The sequence below is a fragment of the Chaetodon trifascialis genome, chromosome 1 (genome assembly GCF_039877785.1).
Source record: "Chaetodon trifascialis isolate fChaTrf1 chromosome 1, fChaTrf1.hap1, whole genome shotgun sequence".
Lineage (NCBI taxonomy): Eukaryota > Metazoa > Chordata > Actinopteri > Chaetodontiformes > Chaetodontidae > Chaetodon > Chaetodon trifascialis.
The window spans coordinates 29,480,569-29,503,927 of record NC_092056.1 but is presented as its reverse complement, the minus strand read 5'-3'; the positions used below and the strand labels follow the sequence as shown (position 1 = coordinate 29,503,927).

Genomic DNA, 23,359 nt, shown 5'->3' with positions numbered 1-23,359 from the left:
ATATGGAGCCATGTAAAATGCACATCAGGTAGGCTGATCATTAAATGAAAGGATAGATTCATCGACAGCTTGACGGATGACATTTTGCTGAGCGATCCATATAGGCCTTCAATAAAAATACAATTTGGAGCTTAAGACAGAGAAGAAAAAGAAGGCATTTAAGATGGAGAAGGAGAGGACGACAATAATAAGAAGATGGATTCACGGATGGATGGCAATACACAAAACCCATCTTCACTACTATTGTGGATTAACACATCATTGACACGATCCTCTAAAACACCTTCCCCCTTTTTTCTCCATCATTTGGACTGACGTCGACATGATTTTCTGGTGGCATCACTGAAAGCTAGTAGAAATAGAGCACCAAAATGTTTTTCAGAAAATATGCATTGGTGTTTGTTACTATTCTTACGACATTGTTTTTTGTTCTAAAAGACCAGTTTTTGGCATTTTGCCTTTATTTGACAGTTAGTGCTGAAATAAAACAATGGGATTCATGAGTGGTGCTCAGTAGCCAATCAACAGCTCAGGAGGTTATCTTTGTGTTTTTATGTAACTAGCAGCATTGCATTTAGAAGCATTGATCAGTTGTATACCTTGTCAATGCTTGGTGAGTAAAGAGAAATTTGGATTTAAAACATTAAACGTTGAATATCAGCATTCTTGTCAGCAGGTAGGACTGAGCAAGACAATGTAAGTTGCCAGTGGCTGCCTGCAAAACTGCAGCAAATCCCATGGAACAAATTCCTGGTCCTCCAGAGCTTTAGTTAAAGATTGGTGGTGGAAAGATGGTGGTTGATGTGCTACTACTTTAGCACATAGAGATCTCTCTCTTCTCACACTCTGTCAGGTCTCTTCTGTTTGCTTTCTTGTGGGGACATAAGATGCCCCAAAAAACATTCACTGTTGGAATGAAAAAATGTAAAATTGGTCATATTTAAGCTCTTGAACAAGCCGCGTATGCTGCCAGGACAGTCACTTTGTCATCTCCAACACCTCACATAGCACTACTTAAGACAGTAATACCGCAACAAAGAAAAGATCAAATCTTTAAATCATCCACCAACTCTTCAGACTTTTGTTCTGTCATTGCAGTCAGCCTTGTGCACCCAAATATTGTCTAACAACCTCTCACCCCCCCCTTCATCCCACCCACCAAGACATACTATTTCGGGACCCTGAGGTGCCCGGGGCGCACCCACTGCCATTCTCCGTCTTTACCCAACGACAAAAACACAACTAATTGGAGTACCACTGCATGTTTTCACTAAAGGCACAATTTAATTACATTTGAGCAGGGAATGAGTATTTTGGGAATGTCTGTATGTTCATTCAAACAAATCGAGCGAATGAAAAGCAATATTTGTTTTGCTTTGATTAGCAAACGGGCAGGGTAATTTGTTAAGGAGAAAGAGTGAGGGCAGAAAATGTTTAACCCCCAGCTTTCCAGTGGTGAACTACTCTCACTCCGTTTTCCTCACTCACACACACATATCATCCCCTCCTTGAACATTTGTGCCCCTTCCTTTCTAAACATTAATGAACTTGTGCTCCTGCCTTTGACCTCCCTCTTCTGTCTTTTCCTTACTTTCTTCCCTTTTTTTGTCTGCCTTTCTTTCATCCTGATCCCCAGTCTCTGTCCTGTGGTCCTCATGTTCATAAATCCTTTATTAATAACTCAGTGAATAATGTAAAGAGTATTGTTTTCTCCAAGGTTGTATTAATAAACATGAATGAATTTATTTGTCTTCACCAAAGCATGATTAATGCACATTAATGCCTGGATATTGCTCACTCTGCCCTGCATCACCAAGCACATATCACCCCCACCCCCATGCCCACACCGTCTCTCCCACCAAAAAAGAAAAAAAGACCTATCAACATTAAATATTTATGGCATAATATTAATGGTTTTGTAAAGAAAATAACAAGTTATTAATCCTCTGATTAACAACTGATTAACCTTTTTTATTAAACACGTGATCCGTGCATCATCGACTCAGGATATGTCGACTGACTGCGCTGCAGAATAATTATTTTTGTGTCTTTTCTAATTGCAAAAATCGCATGGCTGAACTATATGTGTGTGTATGTGTTGTTTTTTTTTCTTTTGCCTTGACACATGCATAGATACACCACTCACGCTTGTTCAAACAACATGAGATGTATGTAGCCCCAGATTACAATGAGGGATAAAGGAAAGGAAGAAAATAAAACACACAAACATAACTGGCACATTCTTTCACATTGAGGGAGAACAAGAGCAGTGCCTAAATTTAGCAGCAGATCTTTTTAAAACAATGGGGTTTAATTCACATATCCGTTTATTCTGCAGTCACTGGCATGGGGTGGGAAAGTGGAGTGAAAACATGGCTGAAGGACAAAACATTTTTTCTCCTTTTTTGCCTCTGCTCATCTCAAAGCTATTGTTTGTATATTTTTAGTTCTTGTCAACTGAAAGACAATTATGTTGTGTTTTCTGACATAATGGCACTGACTTCAGATTGGAAAAGACTGAATTAGATGCAATTTGAATCTGTAGTTCAAATCCATGTAGTGTTTTTTACGTTTTTTTTTCTCAATAGTCTTTTAGAAACATTCAGTGTTTGTACAGTAAAAAGTGAAATTATTATACAACTATAATATTTTTTTAAAAAATTCAAGTATAATAGTATTGATTATATATTATTTTACGGATGCATTAGAGTGCAAGACAACAACAACACATTTTAAAGTTGAAACTGGTTGAAGTGGAACTCATTTTAACTTGGAGGTTTAATTGGTAAGAGTGCAATACATCATATTTTACGAGCTAAGAATATGCTCTGTATGTACAATCTGGATATGCAAAGGAACGCTAGCTGTCAGATTAATGCCATGGAGAAAAAGTACAATCTTAAGTAGGAGTATAAAGAAGCATAACATGTACAAATACAAATACTTCAAAAGTTTACTTAAAGGACCGTACCAGTGGTTCTATTCTGTATAGGCTTCGCCCTTGAGGACCTTTCACTATTGGGTTTATCCTCTGCCGTTTGTGCAGTCGTGAAGATTTTCCTTCCTGCCGCTGCACACTGTACAGTTGCCTCTATCAGGTCCTCGTGTATACAGTAGCGTACAACACTGTCAGGAGCTGAGCTTTGCTCCCAAATTTTCTTCAGTGTCATGCAGTCAATAAATGAAGAACAGAAGTGAAGTTGAAGAAATTCAGCCGCTCTGAAGCTCCTGGCTTAGGCCTCACCTGTTAAACCAGCTACATCCTGTCAGACCGTTGCCCCCGCTGCAAGGCTTGCCTCTTTGCTGAGCATGCTGGGCTAGCTCTAACTCCACTGGATCCTGTTTGTTCAGTGTGGAGAAGCGTCAGCAGTGAGCTGACACCTTCATGGTGCTCCAGGTGGAATGCAGAGGAAGCTGAGAAGAATGCGGCGGCATCCCTCCAGAGGACAAGACAAACAAGTTAATCATCAGCTGTGACCTCCCAGAGATCCCAGAAAAGGGCCCAGACAATGGGTGTAAGTCAGACGTCTCAATTCCCTCCATCTCATGCTCTCATCTCTTGGAGTTTCTCTCACGTCCCTGAGACCTGGAGTCTGGTTATGAGGACAGGGTTTCTGATCTGCAGCTTTCCCCGTCACTTACGTTGCAGCAACTCTCTCCTGGGCATCAGTGCCAGCCATGTATTGTTAACAAAGGACTTTTCTAGGACTTGCCAGGCATCATTAGGAAGGTGGCAGATCTAAGGTCTTTGTGATGCCAGCAGAAAAATCTGCACCTGTTCGCAGGCTCGTAGTCAGGGACATTTACAACCAGGATCCACCAGTGTTTTCCGAAGCAGTATTTTGCAAGCCCAAAAAACTGAAAGCACCAGTTTCCAGGTACAAGCCATTCACCAGAGTCCACAAAGACAAGGCAAGCCATCACCTATCTCTCTGACCATTTTCACCAATTTCGCTGAGATTTCTGTAGCTAAGAACAACATAGCCCTGCAGTCCTCACTTAAGGAGCGGCCCTGCAGTCCTTGCTGCAGCTGTGCCTCTACATGCTCCCGCTGCAGGACCACCTCCTCCCCCGCTGCGGTGTCCTCTTCAGGTGGCCACGGCTCATCAGGTTCTGCATCTCACCACACAAAGCAAGCGTCAGTGGCAATGACAGGATGTGGGGAACGTGTCTCAATCCAACTGAGGAAATACAGTGAGCCTATACAGGACTTTTCCAACTTTTCTTTAAAGAGCTGTTTCCTCTCAGCCAGTCACAAAACAGAGGCTCACTGCAACACACACAGATACAAATACACACACACACACACACACACACACACACACACACACACACACACACACACACACACACACACACACACACACACACACACAGAGTGCGGCAGATGAAGTGCAATCACTTCCTCACATTGTCATGAGAAATACATCCTCATTTAAAATGAGTATTACCGACCATAAAGAATAGTTGCCAACCTCCCACTTTTCAGGTTGAGTTAGTGATTCTGCACGACCTGTTTCAAACTTATTTTTTAGGATTTGTCAGATTTGTCAAACTTATTTGTCAGTGTTCGGCCTGAACACTGACACTGTCACACTGCAGCCTTTTGCAGCACCATGGCTAGCACTGGCGTCTTTCGAGATGGCCTTCCCATGGGCGTGGATGGACAAACAATCATTTTGCACAGTTGTGGAGAAGGCTATCAGCTGGCTGCAAATTCTATCAACAGTTGCTCCACAGATGTGTGGAGCCAATTACAAAGCACTGCTCAGCATGGCAAAGCCTGCTATCCATGAATACATGGATGTCAAGGCTAATTTCAAGAGCCTACATGCTCTAGTTTCCCAGTCCCCCCACCCCATTTCTTGGTGTGGTGTAAATGATAATGTCATCTCAGGCAGAGATGATAGCCCTGACGGCAGAGTTGGTGGTGCTTCTGAGGAAGAAAACATTCCCCTGAGTGCCTACAGGAGAGACGAAGGAGGAGTTTTATTCCCATTATTTTCTCAAACCAAAGAAAACACACTGAATGAGGCAGATTTTGGATCAGTCTCTGTTCCGCAGGTACAGTATGACATTACCTCTCAATATGTGCTGGAATGCATGTTCAGCAGTGATTGGTTCACTTCCATCAACCTGAGAAATTTGCATTTCCACATCCCTGTCATTCCCAGGCACAGGAAATTCCTGCGCTTCTCCTTCAAAGGAGTACAATACTAGTACAACTGGCTACCATTCTGCTATTCTCTGGCTCTGCTCTCTTTCTCCAAATGTATGGAAACAGCGCAGGGGCCAATAGGCAAGAAAGGGATCATGGTTTTGTTCGAGTAAGACAAGCTAATGTTTATGGCCCCCTCCAATGAGAAAGCTGCACTTCACACAGTGGAAGTCATGCAAACATAGGGTTCCACCATAAATTGGAATAAGAGCTCAATGCTTCCCGCCCAGTTATTCATTTACGTGGGTGTGGTACACTCCACCACCATGCAAGTGAAGCTATCCCAAGCCAAGCTGCATGTGCTAAACTCTGCTGTCACACATTTTGCCCCACAGAGTAATGAGGGCGCTGTCAGTGATGCACCTGCTGGGTATGATGTCAGAAAGCCACGTGGTTGTCCTCTTAGGGCTCCTGCAAAAATCCAGAGGTGGTTTGGCCATCTGTCCCTTGATGCAGTTCAGTGCAGTGTCATCTACACAAACTGTCATGGTACATGGTACAGAAAGTGTTAAAACACTTTGGTCTCACCATCCTGCCTCTCTATAAGAGAATATGTAGTGCAGCCAAATCCTCATTTACATCCAAAGTCCTAATGAACTTTCTTTCGGTTCAGAATTATTTCACTTGAGGGGTTCTTCCCGGCTCACGTAAATGAGGCAGAGTAAGCGTCTCCACAACTCCGACAGGAGTGGAGCCTCTGCAGGGTGTCCAGGCATCCTCCACAAGCGCATTACCCTCATCCTTAGAGGGATGACAGTGGCAGACATCTGCACAGCTGCATCTTGGGCTTCTTCATGCCCTTTCATCCATTTCTATCTATGCAATGAGTCCTCCCTGACTCATTCACTTTTAAACATTCTAGATGGTAGATGATGCATTGTCAGATCTGGTGCTTTTACACACATGCTGAACAGTGAACTTCTAATCCTATCATCTTGGATTAGTGGGGTGCATGGGGACCATTATGGTACAAAATCAATGTCCCACCCTTCTGCAGTGGCAGTATAATGTGGATGGAGTCCAATATCTCTCGACCCCTTTTTTCCTGACATGGTATTATCCCTGGCAAGGATGGTGCCGTGACATGGATAACACATTTCACATTTAAGTGGTTCTGAACAGGTTGTGTGTTATCTGCTTGTGGACCTCTGTATCACAGTGGGCATTAAGAACAAGAAGAAGAATCAGAGGGACAATCCCCTTTATTTGTCACACATTACATGCTCATGCACACACACGCCATGCACTGGTGAAATTTTTCCTTAACTCATCCTGGTCAGTCGTTCCTCTGCGGCAGACCAGGAGCAGTGGGCTGCCATCCGACCGGCACCCGGGGACCCAGTTTTATTCGTGGTCACCATTGGTCAGGTGGTGATTTTCATCCATGTTTTTAGAGGGGGGTTTCATTTTTTATGGAGGATCCCCCAGGTGAACAAACTCCACCCTTTTTTTTTTCCCTTGAGCAGCAGGCACTGAAGGCATGGTGGAGGACATGCCCCTGGCACCCACAGCGGGAATCGAACCACCTGTCCCACCGTGCCACCAAGGTGCTTGGCCCGTACGTTGACTACTTGAGCTTCATCCAACAGTGACAGCTTTTCAAGGGCTGAGCCTATATGAAATAGAAAGTTAGCCTCGTATCATGACTCCAGATTTTAAGACTATAGACATAACGCTCTAAGACTCAGCTGCCCTGCTGCAGTGCAGTGGTGGGAAAGAAAATTTTTACAAGTCACATAACAGCAAGGTGAACACCACATTTCTGACCAAAACCATCTAGCAAGGATGGATGCAGAACTTTGTCAACTTCACAATGTTGTTGAAAGTCCTCCAGTTTGCAATAACATTTTCTTAGGCCATTCAATACAAGTTTCAAAATGCTTGTCTTGTAATGACCTACATGATGATTATTTGTATTCCCTAGTAAGTTTCAAAATAACGTATCTTATGAATGCAATGTTATGTGCCAGCTGAATCCCGAAGTTCTGATGTCAGACCTTCACTTCAGCACGTCAGTACACCACCAGGAAGGATTCACAGACCACTGTGTTTTTAATACTATTAAAGCTAACTACAATTGTGTTCCATTACTGACACTGAGGAAGATTCAAGTCTCTGTGAGTTGATTTTGCAAGTATATTAAAATAAACTGAAGCCAAGTGGCTCCTGGAAAATAGGAAAAATGTATTTTAAAAACAACAGCACATTTTCTGTCTTCAGCCTTTATTAGAAGTGTGTTTGGCCTGCTGCATATCGCTGTGCAGCTACACACAAAGTGTATAGAGTATATCATCTAAACAAAGACGAACAAAAAATCTATATTTTGGTCCTGATTTGGACAGCAAAGGTAACAGATCTATTTTTTGATGCTTAGTCATCATGATAATATTACTAATTTGTTAAACAACTAAACACATTAATGAATGTGTTTTGCTGTGATGGTGCATGTCACCTTGACTTTCTGAGCGAGCTGTCTTAACACAAACAGAGAACAGATCTGAACGGCGGGCTGTTAGGAGTGTCTTTCTGTAGAGGGAAGCATGAAGTGTCAACACAGCTACATTTCCTGCATTTACTACATTTTACTGTGATTTTCGAAAACTCTCATCTCAACTCTCAGCTCCTCACATTAACTCACCTCTTTAATGGATGCCATGTCTTTGTTTAAGCTTGTCCCCTCAGCCGTTGTGTTTACTTTGTTTTCATGCTTCTCTTCCAATGCACCCTTGCTTGCCATAGTTCTTAGCCAAACTGGGCCTTTGCTTTGTTACTCTCCCCCTTTCTCATTTACTCCCTCTCTCCTTTTCTGTCTCCCCTGCTATTCTAACAATCAACAGCAGGCTTCACCTTGTCTACTTTCTCTAAACCACTGAAGCATCCATAGGTCACTTTCTCACCTTTTCTCTCTCTCTCTTTCAGATCCATCATCTCAACATTGAAATTTCTCAGTTCTCTCCTGCTGACATGTTGTCCTTCTGTTTTCATTTCCTATTCCTTCTCTTTTGTTCTGTATTTTAACTCTTGCCATCCTTTGAATCCATACAAACCACATCCAAACTGAGATCTTTGAACTTGCTGTTGGTCTTGTGTGTCCTAATTACAGATCATATCGTCCCTGACAAAAAATTCTACTTTTATTGTAATGTTGCTGTGGATGCTGATCCTACTGAGGTTCAGCCTTATTTTACTCTCCTGGAACTCCCCCTAAGACCTGGATTCATCACATGTATTCCCCACAGGCTTTCCTCCGCCCGTGGTTGCTTTCTTTTTTCACTGTTTCTTACCCGCTCCGTCTGTTCTCGCTGTATTGAAATTTCCTCTTTTTCATTTTTCTTTTTTGTTGTTGTTCTTCTTGTTGAAGATATCATTTTTATGTTATCATCAAAATGAATTAGTCTGATCCCAGTATACGCAGAAGGACATATGGTTTGGCACAGTTTCTGAGAACCGCCGGGTTCAGTATTTGGTCATTCCGTGTAAAGAATTTGTGTGTGTGTGTGTGTGTGTGTGTGTGTGTGTGTGTGTGTGTGTGTGTGTGTGTGTGTGTGTGTGTTCTCGTTCATTTACAAGTTGAATTTTCAGGGCCTCTTGGGAGTTGGAGGGTATTTAAAGTGCTGCTCACACTGAGGTGGACTTCACAGTAATTAAGGAAGCAGTAAAGGTGGTTAATTCTACTTTTCCGATCACTTTTTTAATCTTCTGTCCCTCTTTTCTGCAAACACACACACACACACACACACACACACACACACACACACACACACACACACACACACACACACAGCAGCAGGTACATGAGTCTTAAGCCTCTTATGACTCCTTGTCTCCATGCAGGGCAGACACAACACTGTGTCAGGGAGAGGTTTAGGCATGGTGCGGGCCTTCCTTAATTACTGGAGGATTGCTAAGCAGATACGACTGTACTTTCACTGCAGTAGGTGCTGGGTCAGTGGCGGCCTATGGGATTAGTTGTACACACTAGCTTCAGTCAGAAAAAAGTGGGGAACATGTTCCAAAAGAAGTTGAAAAACTTCAGTAGAGTGCAGTCTACTTTCTTACATGTAAGACATCAAGATAGAGTTTATAGAGTGCACCATGTTTCTGAGTAATGCCATTTATTTCCCATTTATTGGTATGAGAAGCACACTATCTTTCTTAATATATTTTTGCCATGAAAAGTGTGAATATGTTTCAAGGTCTGTGATCCCAAGCTGCCTCCAATATCTACAAAAACTTTCTGTTTGCACTCTGTACTACTTTTATTGGCTGTCAAGTAAAGAAACTCTAATGCACTGTGTGAGCAGCAGCCTCTTATTTTCAAAGAGGTTTTTGGATGTAACACACATGGGACTTCATTATTTAAACGAATAGTAGAGAGTGTGTGTGTGAGAGAGTGCTGTCACAGTACGCGTGGATCTGGCACTTGCCTCTTGAAATCTGAAATGTCGCAGTCAGAGGCAGTGCTGACTGCCTGTGACTACTTGTTGATGATTGGCTTGTTGGTGTGTTCCTCTTCTGCCTCTTTCCAAAACACACCGCCAACCAGATAGCCAACACAGTTTTAAAGATGAGAAGAACAAATGCAAAACAACGCGTGTGCTGTATAATGACTTTTGCTCTCTACACCACCATCATCAAAGACCAAATGGGGGGATATCCTTTGGAGGAATGGTGTTAATCCCTGGGGCAAAGTTCAGAGACTTCAAGAAACCATGACAAGAAGCACTGAAGCTTTTCTTTGAGTCTTCAATACTAACCCAAACCCAATCTTCTGACTTTTACCATACTCCCCAGCAGTTACCCCAGCTGCCTTTAAGATAAATAATTGTCTCAACCTACCCTTATTCTCACACTGAGTCTCACCGTGCAGTTTTGGGGGGCATTTTTGCAGGCATACAATACTTGAGTCATACTTCTTGAATTACACCTCCTCTCTAAGGAGGTAGAAAAAAAAGATGGCGAACACAAACAAACTTTTCTCATCCATCTGGAGTACAGTGGTCTGTCACTCTGCTGTGCACACATTAGATTTGTCACGGAGCAAATACAGAGACATGTCAAGCTCAGTCAAAACACTCCAAACCATTGCAAGTTTCGGTGGGAGGAAGACATTTTCGCCTCCTTGTCACCAGTGTGAGTTTGGACGTACCATCACAGGAGTTTCGGTGACAGCCCAGTGAAGGCTGCTTTGTTTGCCTAAGTCGTCTCCATTCCTTTTAATGAGCCATTATGGTTATGTTTTGTCTCAGTCGTGTTCGTTGCCTGGCTGAGTTTCTGAGACAGCAAGACAGAGGATAAATGGGTAGGGGGTGGTGGTGGGGGGGGAGGCCCCCTGTCTTCAAACCTCCTCACAGTGTTTCAGGAAAGAGAAGCTATTGGAGAGAGACTTTGTGAAAAAGTGAGAGAAGAAATTGAAAAATGTTTGAAGGAATATATATGAATTTTGTCAAAAACTGGAGCCAGTTAAAATTGTGCCCTTTCAGTGTCATGGGCTCCTTGTGGACTTCATGACAATATTGACACCGTAATCTTCAATAACAAAAGGGAATCAATTTCAATTGGCCTTAGCTTCAAATAAGAGTGTTAGGGCTCTGACAGTGCACTGGTAATGATGCACGTTGTAAGCTTCCACAGTAATGCTGCAGGAAAAATGAAGTCTGGAAGTGGTTAGGCCTAGTAGGGCCTGGAGAGTCTTTTGCAAGTTCTGCAAGAGAGCAGTGGATAGCTCCCTCAACTCCTCACCTTAACTCCGATAACCTTTTCATCATCTGTCTTGTCGCTCTTAAATGTTTCCGAAATCAAAGCCTGAGTCTTGAAGACAAACTTTCCACTCTCTACCTCCATATCCTCTTCATCCCCCTTTTCTTTTTTCTGCTCTGTTTGCCTGGAGGTGCGAGAAGCTTCCTCTCCACAGCACGTGGTAAACTGGAAGAGTAGGATGGAAAGTGATGGGATGTTGAAGGGGGAAGATGAGGGGAGTTGGGTGGCTAAGCAGACACTGTGACAACCCACCTGTCAGCAGGTACTCAGTATAATTGGTAAACGAAGGCCGCGGGATAGTAGCGGGGCCCCTCTTCTTCCCTCTGTCTCCTGCTCTGTTCTTTGTTTGACAAGTATTTGAAGTTGCCAGGCAGTTACTGGAAGCTCGTTCCTTCCTTGTTTGCTTCACAGAAAGACACAGGCCAACCAGGAGAGAAGAAAAAAGGAGAGAGGTGAAAAGAACATATGTTAAATATGAATTGCTACCGTGGTAAGTTCACAGGAGGTGATTAGCTAAGGTATGGACAGATACGCCTGTACATTTCATTGTGGATTGTGAAAGGATAAATGTGTGTTTTATCCATATTAGACCCTTCCTGCTCTCTCAATGCCAATTCCAGCCATCAGGCTCTGTTTGCCCTCTAATGAAACATATTCATCTTCATCGTGCTCTCTCGCGGCTCTCCAACTCACTTTACAGCATAGTCAATTAAACCCTTAGGGGCCACTCTGTGCGGAAAAGGATATATAATGCTTTGACATTTCAGTGAGTCCACATTAGGCCCACCCATAGAGCATTCTGCTTTGAGCTGGATGAGAAAGAGTCATAGCCAAGCCTAGAGGTAGAGGAAAGCCAGTCAGAGGGATTGGGTCTCTTATAAGCTAGTTAGCTCTTTGGATTCAGTTACTTATGCTGATGTAATAGGGCAATTGTAAGCTGATACTGAAGTCTCTCTGTGACCCCTACACTGGCTCTTGTTCTCATATTAGGCTACCTAATATATACTTATGCGTATATACTGTAATGTTAGACTAACAAATAACTAAAATGGACTGAACTCAATAGAGGAGCGTGTGAGTGTTGTGGATCACCGTTTAGGCTTCTTAAATTTTCAGAAATGTCTTTTTTATGGACTTTTGTTATATTCTTTCTTATCTACTGCAAATCTGTGATTGTCTGCCTTGTTTGCTTGAGTTGGTCCTTCCTAGACATTCATGGACTCATTGGAACAACTGGGGTCAGCAGTGTAACGATGCAAAGCAAGTCTCGTAACAAGCCCACTGCTCCAGGGCTCCGTGTGTGTGTGTGTGTGTGTGTGTGTGTGTGTGTGTGTGTGTGTGTGTGTGTGTGTGTGTGTGTGTGTGTGTGTGTTGGCTCCTAGGCTTGTAGTTGATCCTGCATCTCAATGGCATGAAACAGCTTGACAGAGCCAACTTCTCCCTAAGCCTGGACATCAACCCTTTCCCCTGTTATAACCCCTCTGACTTGGGGCTCGTGTGTGTGTGTGTGTGTGTGTGTGTGTGTGTGTGTGTATGCAGGAGCACACTCATATCTTGCATTTGTATCTATATCTTGAAGGCATCACCTTACCCAGTTTGGTCAAAGTGTATACTGAAGTCAGTGGTTTTGACTGCATTATTTTTGCATCATATCACAAGTAAAGTTTTAAGAGGGTGATGACACACAGTCTGTTTGTTTTTCTCCAAACCACAGTTATTTTTTACTTTGGTGTGTTTTTTGCATTTGCATTTGCTTCATTTACATTTACACTCTGCAGAGAGTATACCCTGCAAGTAAATGACATGGAAGCAGTTTGACAAAGCTTAAGTCGAGGGTCACTTACCAGCATTTTCCAGAGCTTACAGCCACATCTTCCTCAGTGTGCCAGAAGAGATGTCCCACGCCCCACGTGTGGTTAGATTTAGACAATAAAAGCTCTTCAGTTAAGGTTAGAGAAAGATTGTGATTTCAATTAAATGTGCGTTCCATAAACGTGTCGTGTCTCATGCTTCAAGTCATTTTTGATTTTTCAATATTCAAAAAAGACTGCAATGTTTCTTTAGAAAATTGTCAATGCTTAAGTTGTTTTGAGTGGATATTGTATTGGACAACACATCTTCATACCTAATTGAGTGAATAGGTCGATTGCCAATCACTCCCATAATGACATATATTAGAGAGTACCAGCACCAGTACCAGTGTATTGCACCTTCGTCATCAAATTAAGAAACAGTCATTAAGAGTTTGGGTTAAAACATTACTGTTACGCATATTACCTAACTTAAAGGTGTTACCTAAATTTAAAAAAAAGGTCATCCACCCTACCTTCCTCCACTGTGTAATTGCCAGGAATAGATATTTAGAGATGAAAATCTTTAAGAAAAGAAAAAAAGTTTCCACAATGATTTAAAAAATGTTTTCATTGAACCTGGGTTTACAGATTCATCAGCGTTCTTACTGGCATTGTGGTTGCATATTATGTTCTCGTTCTTTGAGGCCTGAGCATGTCATCATGTGGTGCCACCGGACTTTTATTAATCATAATGACCAGGCTGATTCTATCAAACCAAAGCACTTTGGATCCATTTTGGGAAGTCAAGCAAACCGCGACAAATCTGCTCTGAAGGGCTTTGGATTTCTGTTTATTGGTTTATAGATAAAACTCGAGAGGTGCTGTGACTGTTAGAAAAGTTTGATTTAGATTTTTTTTTCTTTAAATCAACATTCAAGCCATGGTTCTTAAACTTCACTCATATTGTATTCCCTCAATTATGTCCAGTTGTCATGTCCGACCAAGCTTTCAAGATCAAGCTTTCAATTCATAGCAAGACGTCTCACATTTCCTATTGAAACAGGGATAATACAGTTGTAATTTTGTTGAGGATACTAATGTTGGCTGTTTTTTATTGGATTGTACGTGACTCCTATTTGTTAATTGTGTTCATTTCTGTCAATAGATCTGTGTGTGTGTGTGTGTGTGTGTGTGTGTGTGTGTGTGTGTGTGTGTGTGTGTGTAAGATGGGTAAACTCTATTTGGTATGCCTAGCCACCAATATGTGGAACAACAATGCAAGGCTTCTATTGTCTTATGATACTCTATAGGGGTTAGCTGGCACGGCATATGAACAGATGTGTTTCAGATCATTGTTGTTATTTACCAGTGATAGGCTAGAGCTCAAGAAAATGTCCTCCTGTTCTGATTTATTCATTCGGACAGTGGATTTATGCAGAGACGCTGAAAACCTGGATCTTTTCTGCATGGATAGACGGGCAGATTTATTATTCATGAAGCTAATGCATTGTTTCTGTTGCTTTATATCTCTTTTTTGTTCTCTCATCCTGCTTTTTTGCTCCCTCCCTTCCTCTCGTTGGTGCACTGAATTCTCTCAGGCAAAGGTTGGCAGTTAAATGTCTGTGTTGAAATGAGAAGTTTGAAAGATGAAGCGCTATCTCTGTATATATATGTGTGTGTGTGTGTGTGTGTGTGTGTGTGTGTGTGTAAACTGATTTAAATCGCTCTTTGAGCCCTACAGAATGGCGCTTTAAATGTTAAATGGGGGTTGAAGCCTGCCTGAACTAATTTGTAGGGCTTTGCACCGTGTTGACATTTAAATGTGATAAGAATAGCAAACTGTACCGCCGACCTATTTTGAAGATGCTTTCGGAATACATTCACATCATCTGTGGCCTATAATTAATAAAAAAAGACAGGCCTCCCTCGCTCCAGATTTGATTATAATACAACCTTATAAACACACCAGGGATAGATGAGAGGAGACGAAGAAGAAGAAGACGAAGAACTAGGGGAGGGAAGAAAAGAGAAGAATTACAGGAATAAAAACAAGAGAAATGATGGGGGCAGGAATTAAGAGGGAGGTGGATTGCGAACACCTGGTCTTTGAGGCAGATTGCGTTGGCTGGCTGCTGTGCTATCACATTACTCTGATCCTGCCTCTCTTGTTTGTCAGAGAATTGAGGAGAGAGAGAGAGGGAGAGAGAGACAGAGGGAAAGAGAGTGAGAGAGCGGGTGGCGGTGTTGGGGGGTGGGGTCGGGGTCTGCGAAATCAGCATGCAAATAACACCACATTGTTAACTTAATCAGATACAGGGGGAGAAAATATGGAGAGGGATGGGAGGAGTGTGGGGGTGAGGGGAGAGTGGGGATTGCCAAGGAGGTGAGGCAGAAAGGAAGAGGGGTTTTGCGGTGATGGGAGACGGCAGAGGGCATGCAGATTATAACCACCCACACCCCAGCTCCACCTCTCACCACTGTCCACATCCAACACCCTGGGGCTGCTCTGGAACTCATGGAGGAGATGCTGTGTGCGTGTGCGTGTGTGTGTGTGTGTGTGTGTGTGTGTGTGTGTGTGTGTGTGTGTGTGTGTGTGTGTGTGTGTGTGTGTGCAAGCGCGTGCGCGCGTTTGGAGAGAGAAAATTTGACTGAAACTGATGCAGCCTCTTCAGTTCTCCATCAAGTCCCAGGCACAAGCAGTTAGCAGTGAGCTAGCTTGTCTTGGCCAGACCCCCGGTCACAGACATTTTCATAATGCTACTGTAAATGTCAAGATATTTCTGTCATAAACAATAAAAGTTGCAAGGTCCAAGCAACCCTCAGCAACCACTTACACACTAATGACAGCAGTTGTGCCTCTTATAAATACAGATCACTCCACCCTAAAGGCCACAGCTGAACTGTTTTGGATTTTACTAATGTATTGTTTTACGTTAGCGGCCAATCAAATGGAAATACGGAGAGAAGAATATCTTCCCTGCTCAACATTTCAATGTTTTACATATTCTGATATATATAATTCACAGCAGAGCATATCATTACATTATAACATCCACATACACAGGAGTCTGTATGTCTGTGTGTATGCATGGCATACAATGTAAATGTAAAGGGACAGTTACAGAAGAGTGTCTTTTGTGTAAGTTTGAATACAGAAGGTTTGTGTGTGTGTGTGTGTGTGTGTGTGTGTGTGTGTGTGTGTGTCCATCTCGAGGGAGAAGTTCATACAGTGTACTACAGAGAGGTCATTTTTCATTATAAATATCCACTGCCTTAATGAACTTAGCCCCCCGCCAGAGCACACACTCACAAAAATGTGTGTGTGTGTGTGTGTGTGTGTCTGTGTGTATGCACTGTGTCTTTTTAATGAGTGTGTGTACTGTAGCCTTTGTAGTGGAAGATAAGTCAGTGACGATGCTGAAGGTCAGGCAGGGCAGAGAAGAATGAGAGAAATGCAGTGTAGCCGGGACAGACAGCTCTGAGCTGAGGCTCTGGTGAAGATAGACGCAAGGAATCCTGGGACACGGCCAGAGCATACCTTCAGAGACTGATACACATGCCACACAATGGTTCTTGTGTGCACTTGTGAGCACCTTCGTTGGCTGTTGATTTATTTGGCATAAAACTTAATGTAAATACAAATCTCTGATCTTCATCATATCTTAATCCTCATCAGTGCCTTTGCAGAAGTGACCAACTCCCAAACTTTTTCATTTGATGGACTCGCGTAGCCAGATGAACAGACAAATGAAACCTTCATCAACACCACCTGTCATGCTCCAAATGTATTCATGAATTGATTTTAAAGTGGATGTTGTCAAAAACTATTAAATAAAGCACAAAGGGGCATTTCAGCTATCAAAATTCACTCATGGCTCTTAGCTATATTCCAACATTTATCTTTTACTTTTAGCTCAGTCAGCCGTTTATCCTCATGACTTTCAGATAACCATTTTAACTGCTTATGAATTACTTTTAGTTATTGTTTTCTCCCATTACTTTTAGCTTAACTGTCAAGCTTCGCTGTTTAGAATACACCTGCTCGCTCAGGTGTTTATTTGTGTTTTTTCAAATGAGTTTAGCTGCAGTAGAGTTTCCCACGTACCGCCTGGCCAGAAGTACTCTGGGGTACAGTGCACTGCTGGTTAGGAATCATGCTTTAATGGGCATATCTTTCTAGTGTTGCCAGGACAAAAAGTTCATACGCACATAAAGTTGTGTTTATCTGTCCTTTTTGCACATTGTGAGCACACACAGCATACCCAGGAGTCCAGGCGTGTCCTCATGATTTTTGCACTGGCAACACTTTGAACATACTTGTGTGTGTGTATCCGTATGTATAACAGTCCGTTTTGTAGTCCGGTTCACAGGGAAGCCTGCAGGAAAAAAAAAAAAAAAAAAAAAACACTCCTCTGAGGTTTCACCCAACTTCTTCTTCCTGCTTTAATCACGGCTGCTTTTCACTGAGGCGTTGGCATCAATGCCAAAGCTGCCTCACTGGCATGTCTCTTCCTCTGACTCTTTTTCTCCTTAATCATCTTTCATTTCTTTTATTTCCTCCTGTAAACCTTTTCATCCTCCCCCACTCCTCCCAAACCCCATCTCTGATCTTAAGAGCAGTGGCCACAGTGTTTTTCTGATAAAGACTGATAGATAAACATGCTCTCTTATGTCCCTGAGGCCCTCCGCCCTCTCTTCTGAGAGCACACCCCTCCAAAGCACTTCCTCTGCTACAATTAGTCTGTAATAAATACACCCTGGCCTTAAAGTAGATAATGCGCCCTCACTCTCTTGCTCTCTTTCCGTTGTTTTATATGAAGTGCCACATTAGCTCAGCATACATATCTGACTTTGAGGCGAAAGGAGAGAAAGAAGGCAGTGTGGTGATTTTTTTCTTTCTGTTCTTCCCCAGTCACGCCAAAAGTGCGTGAGAACAATAGCAGTTAAAAAAGCCACTAAGAGATATTGTAACATATGCAGAGAATTGCAAGCATTTCCACACAAGGCTGAGCTGATGGCTTTGATAAGATTAGTTTGCTTTCTTAAACAGGAAGTGTGCTGCTTAAAGAAAAAAAAAAAAAGACACAGCATGGTTGCATAATAAGTTTAACTACTTCTCAGAGGGCTAAAGTTCCCTTCAAACTCTTCAGATTAACAAAAAAGAAGAGACACAGAAAGTGGGAGAGGAGAGAGATAGAAAGGGGAGTTTATCAAAGTGATGGAATAAAGAGAGATTTAACACGGTCATATTAAAAAGACATGCGGCAGTTTCAATATTTAAAAATCCCATTTGCTTCGACAGAAGAGCTTTTTCATTCAAGAGCATATGGCAGCAGTACCTGTATCCAGCCTCTCTCTTATCTCCCTCAAAGACAAAGAGAAAGAAGGAGTAAAGGGGTGGAGGGGGTGGGGGGAGCCGAAGAAAAAGAGATACTTTCAAACAGACATTCAGACATTGAAGAATCATTCAATTATCGGCAGCATGATGTAAAATAATTACCTGACTCGCTTCCTGTAATGAGTGCTGCTAATTAGCCACAGACTTTTGTTTTAGTTGAAAAAGGAAAGAGAAAGTCCCAAACTCCCAACAGCAGAGAAGCTGTGAAACGATATGTTGTATGTAGAGGTAGCACCCCATCCTTCCTCAACACAGACACATGTAGCACACACACACACACACACACACACACACACACACACACACACACACACACACACACACACACAACTGTGACTCTGTACGAAAGGCTCGGTTGGCTTGAAGGCACAATTTACCTCCCAATGTATGCACACACAGCTCGCAGTAAATAGTCGAGAGTCGAGTCAAAAAAAGATCCTTCTTCTCTTAATTAGCTGTGTAACAATTAAAGTCTCCTCTTAGTAAATTGAACCTTTGTCTCCCTTGCCTCCCTAGTTTGATTTCAGCACCTGTCACAACAACCCCTCCCTTTACCACCACCTCCACCGCCGCCACACACCCACCACCATTACCTTCACCACCACCCCCCCTCGACTGTAGTCATTATGCAAAACTCTACCAGAATGCGCCCAGCATGAGCGGAAGAAAACAGCAATTATTTCTGATATTCTGTTATTTAGGCCGTATTGACATTCAACTACTTTCTCTTCTTCTCTGTTTGTCTCATTCTCACTGGCACCACCTGAGAAACAGAGTGAGACTGAACTTGACTTTGTTTTACTCACAAATCCTGAATCTTGCATGTCACTCTGCAAGAGACATTAAGGCAGCGCTGGCCCATAATGTGACCTACAGATTTCTGTGTGTGTGTGTGTGTGTGTGTGTGTGTGTCTGTTTGCAGCATTGACATGCAGCGCGGAGGGTGACCAGTGATGTAAGCTATAACAGATACACTGTGGTCATTGTCTCTCTGACCTCTTTCTTCCTGCTCACTAACCATGCGTGAGCGCTCTACACTGCCATGTTTGTTGTCTAAAACACAGACACACAAACACATTCACACACACACTATTGTGTTCTGGTTTTCTGACTGATTTGATAGGAAGAAGAGTTTAGTGACCGGACACTGAGCAGACCAAACCACACAGGTACATCACAAAACATTAAGGCCACATTTTCAAAATACGTTGAAGAAGTTGATCTAAGCGGTCTTTGAAAGTGTAAATTAAAGAGTTACACTTGTTAGAAATGGGACCGACAAATGAATTTGTATAGAACCAGTATAAGCATGAGGAAATATAGCAAAAGGGGATTTCTAGAGAGAAGCAATAAACGCTTCAATCTGGGCCTGCAAAGATTACAAATAAACTGTCAGGAGGGAACAATGAATTATCCATCCTGTGGCAGTTCATGGTGTTGGTGTATGTCGCCATGTGAAGGACCATGCTGGTGGTTTTTGTATGATACACATTTCATAGGCTTTACTATTTCATTTTAAGGCCTAACACAGTGAGTAAGACTTCTGCCTGCGTATCAAATATTTTTCTAGGTAGCAATTGGTTTCCAATCATTGATTACACTGTGCAAATCAATTTTCTGTTTTTGTCAACATAACCTTTTTGGTAAAACAAATCGTTGCAGGTGAATTTGCATTACGTATGTTATTATGTTCAAATGGTCATCTTTGGATGTAGGTGCTATGATTTGTTGTAAAATCTTTACATTTATATGTATATGTATATATATATAGCCCCATATGTATGTGTCTGTGTGTGTGTGTGTTAAAGTATCTTCTTTCAAAGATAATCAATGTTTCCCAGAAGGACAGCATCAGCAAAATGATAAATATCAATTTAATACCTAATGTCATTGCCTCTTCAGTGGCACACAACAACATTACAAACAGAATAGGCTGCAGTAGTTGCAGTATTAAAGCAGGATTGATGCACTTTATAAGTATAACATGAGGCACGTTCACTGTCATTATCATGTCAATTACTATAATTTTTATTTATTTTTTGGCTTTCGCTCCTGTCACTGTGCTTCACTAAACAGAGACTGCTTAACAAATGTTTGCCGCTATTAATCCAACGCTCATCGCCGTGCTTTATTCGCTACTGCAGGGGTCTGTCCACGCCGCTGTGACCGCTATTGTAGTGCACTCAGGAGGGGAGAGGTGCTCACAGATGTACATGCACACACACACACACACACACACACACACACACACACACACACACACACACACACACACACACACACACACACACACACACACACAGAGAGACATCTGCAGGTCACCATCATCAGAGTGGGAATAATACCAGGGATGGTTATCATAAAGGGAAGCTTTGAGCTCCCGCCCGTCTTGGGAAGATGATTTGGCTGGCCCGGAACAATGAACTGTGGGAATCCGCTTGTCCTGCATTGATCTTCCTCCCATGGCATCCCCTGCAAGGCTGTCAGAGCGACGGACAGATAAAAAGACCCACAACATTTTTCTTTCTCTCTCTCTCGCTCCCTCCCGGTGTCTTTCTTTTCTCTCTGTCAGGAGGGCTCCCACTGATCAGCGGGGATGAGCTGAAAGTTGAACTACCTGTTGACAGGACCTCTTAAACAGCCCTCAATGACATATTGTGCAAGAGAAAGAGGGAGAGGCAGAGGCTCCTGTTCATTCATATTTCTCACTGATCTATTGAGTCCGTGCTCTCATCAAGCCCTTGCTCCGTTGCTGTTATTTTCTCTGCGTTGAAGTGGAGCAGGGTGTTATGTTAATCACGTTTTTCATAAGTTTTACATTGTTGGATGCTCTGTGGTCATGTGAAACATTATGCCTCTTCTTGTCGTTCAAGTGTTGTGTTTTAGAAGGTGTCCACTACAAATCAGTCTCTAAGAATGTGCTTGGTGTGTTATTGGTGTTTTTGGCCAGGCAATCAGAGCTCTGGATCTTTCAAGCCTCTGGGGAGACACACAAACACAAAAATCATAAGTTATTGTAAATATACTTTTTTATTGTTTTAACCTAAATAGGAGAGAGAAAAGAAAGAAGGAAAGCATCATCCCCATTTAAAATCAAAAGTAAATGAGATCCGGCCATGTCCGCAGGTCTGCTCTTTTCCCATTTAAGATAGAACAATCCATCTCTGAAGCTTCACATCTTTTTGATAGCGTGGTTATGAGTTTTGATCAAGAGGCTCTAGGCATGGGATGGAGTTAGGATTGAATCTGGCAGGGGTTGTGTGACTGTCTTCCATGTGCAGTTCAGAGTGTTTTCGCCTCATTACAGAAAGTAATAATGCAGTGAAGTCAAAGAGCGAGAGAAGTAGAGGAAGGAAAACAAGGCAGATTTTTTATTGGATTAATTAGATGCCTTGCAAAGACCACCTGCAATAGAAACAAAACACAAGCCAGGAAGAAACTCATATCTGGTCTGTTCTACCTACCAAAGCACTAACTGTAACTAAACCAACTTTACCCAGAGGTAATTGATCTTTGAAATGACGAGGAAGCTCTGTTTGTACTTTGAAAACATACTTCCAGCTTTTGAATGGATCTCAATGTCCCTGCTACTTGTGCAAATCACAAAATATTTAGCATTCAAATCTCAGTCCATGTAACATATGGCAAATACGCCCATTGTCCCTTCAACATCAGATTGCTATAGCTGCAACCCCCCCTCATCTCATTAATGATTTGGTGCAAATATGATGGAATTCAGCACATTGTGAATAATGATTGATTTGTTTAATGCAATGAATTTGTTCATTAAGACTTAATGAGGTATTGCTTTGTGATTAGTCAATGGGGTTTGTGTCGATACATGTCAAAATAACAAAGTAAAGTTCAACTAATGGCTTTTTGAGCCTCTACTTTCTCCCCATCTTGTCTTAAATGTCACAGCAAAGTTTTCTGACAAAACTCAGGCCTGACAGTAAATTCAAGACGTATATTCAGAAGCTTGTTTGAAATTGTTTATTTTAATATGCATTTAGAGTAGGTAGCCATTCCTAATATTCACACTGCCTTTCATATACTTCAATAATTTATATGATTACAATTAGAGAGAAACACATATAAATGAATCCCTTTAGCATTTATGATGCATAGTACTATTGATAAGACAGAAATGAACTGTGCACATTCAAATGCTGACTGAAATACACTTCCATTGTGTTACAGATACCACTTATAATTAAGCTGAGGCTTGAAGAGAAAAAGAGCAAAGAAGAAAAATGCATTTACTGAAACTGAGCGAAATCAGTTTCTGTGTGTGTGCATGAGTGTGCGCAGGATTTGGCGTGTGTACGGGTGCACGTGGTGCTTTGCTGAATATTAAACCACAAACTATAAAGACAACAACTGAACTGTCGTGAGAAAATGCTAAAGGAAGTCTTTGTGGTTTTAGAGGTATCAGAGGAGCCAATAGTTTTAATGAGGCAGCATTGCTGCATATGCCAGGAAATGATAAGGTTATACAGGTTAGCATAACGGCAGATAGATACTGTACCAGCATAGTGCTACAGAGTGGATGTGCTGTTCATATCGGAGTCTGCACATGCAACACAGCAATGGCAGAGACAGTGAGACATAACAGGGACAAAGTGGCACCAAGTCTTTCCTTGATACAACCGGTAAGAATGACAAACCTGAGACTTGATCTTCTAAAAGCACAATACTGTTACATTAATATTGCATAGAGTTGTTTGCTTCTGTACAGTTGATGGATATTTTGCATGAGACTCATAACAGTAACAGTTACAGAGAGGTGTTGATGTGATTTCATGTGGGCAGCCATTTGATAGTCCTGGGTGAGTTGCAACATACTCGCTGTCTTTTAGAGGGCATGCGCATATTGAATTGTTGTCTGTAGTCAAAGCCTTGTGTTTGAGTGCACGTCTTTGACTGTGTGTATGTGTTCCTTCTTGTACACCACCCTCAAATTCCCTTGCATGTGTGTGTTGATATGAGCGGAGGGGGGATGTCACATAAGAAATGTCCTTTTTAATCAGGGGAAAAAATATAAAATGACTCGGGAGCAAGGCAAGCATATTAATGTGCCTCATTTGCATACGCTCGTCAGCCAGGATACGTTTATAAAAAACACAAACTGGATTCGTCAGTTCATTTCACATTATTCCATTGTCTATCTGCCTTTGTTATATGTTAAAG

At 42.1% G+C, this 23,359-nt stretch overlaps 1 protein-coding gene across 8 annotated transcripts in view; it reads left to right on the top strand.

Moving 5' to 3' along the window:
• znf536 (zinc finger protein 536) overlaps positions 1-23,359 on the top strand; it is a 223,851-nt gene that overhangs the window by 86,929 nt on the left and 113,563 nt on the right. The gene's annotated exons all lie outside the window — the stretch shown is intronic.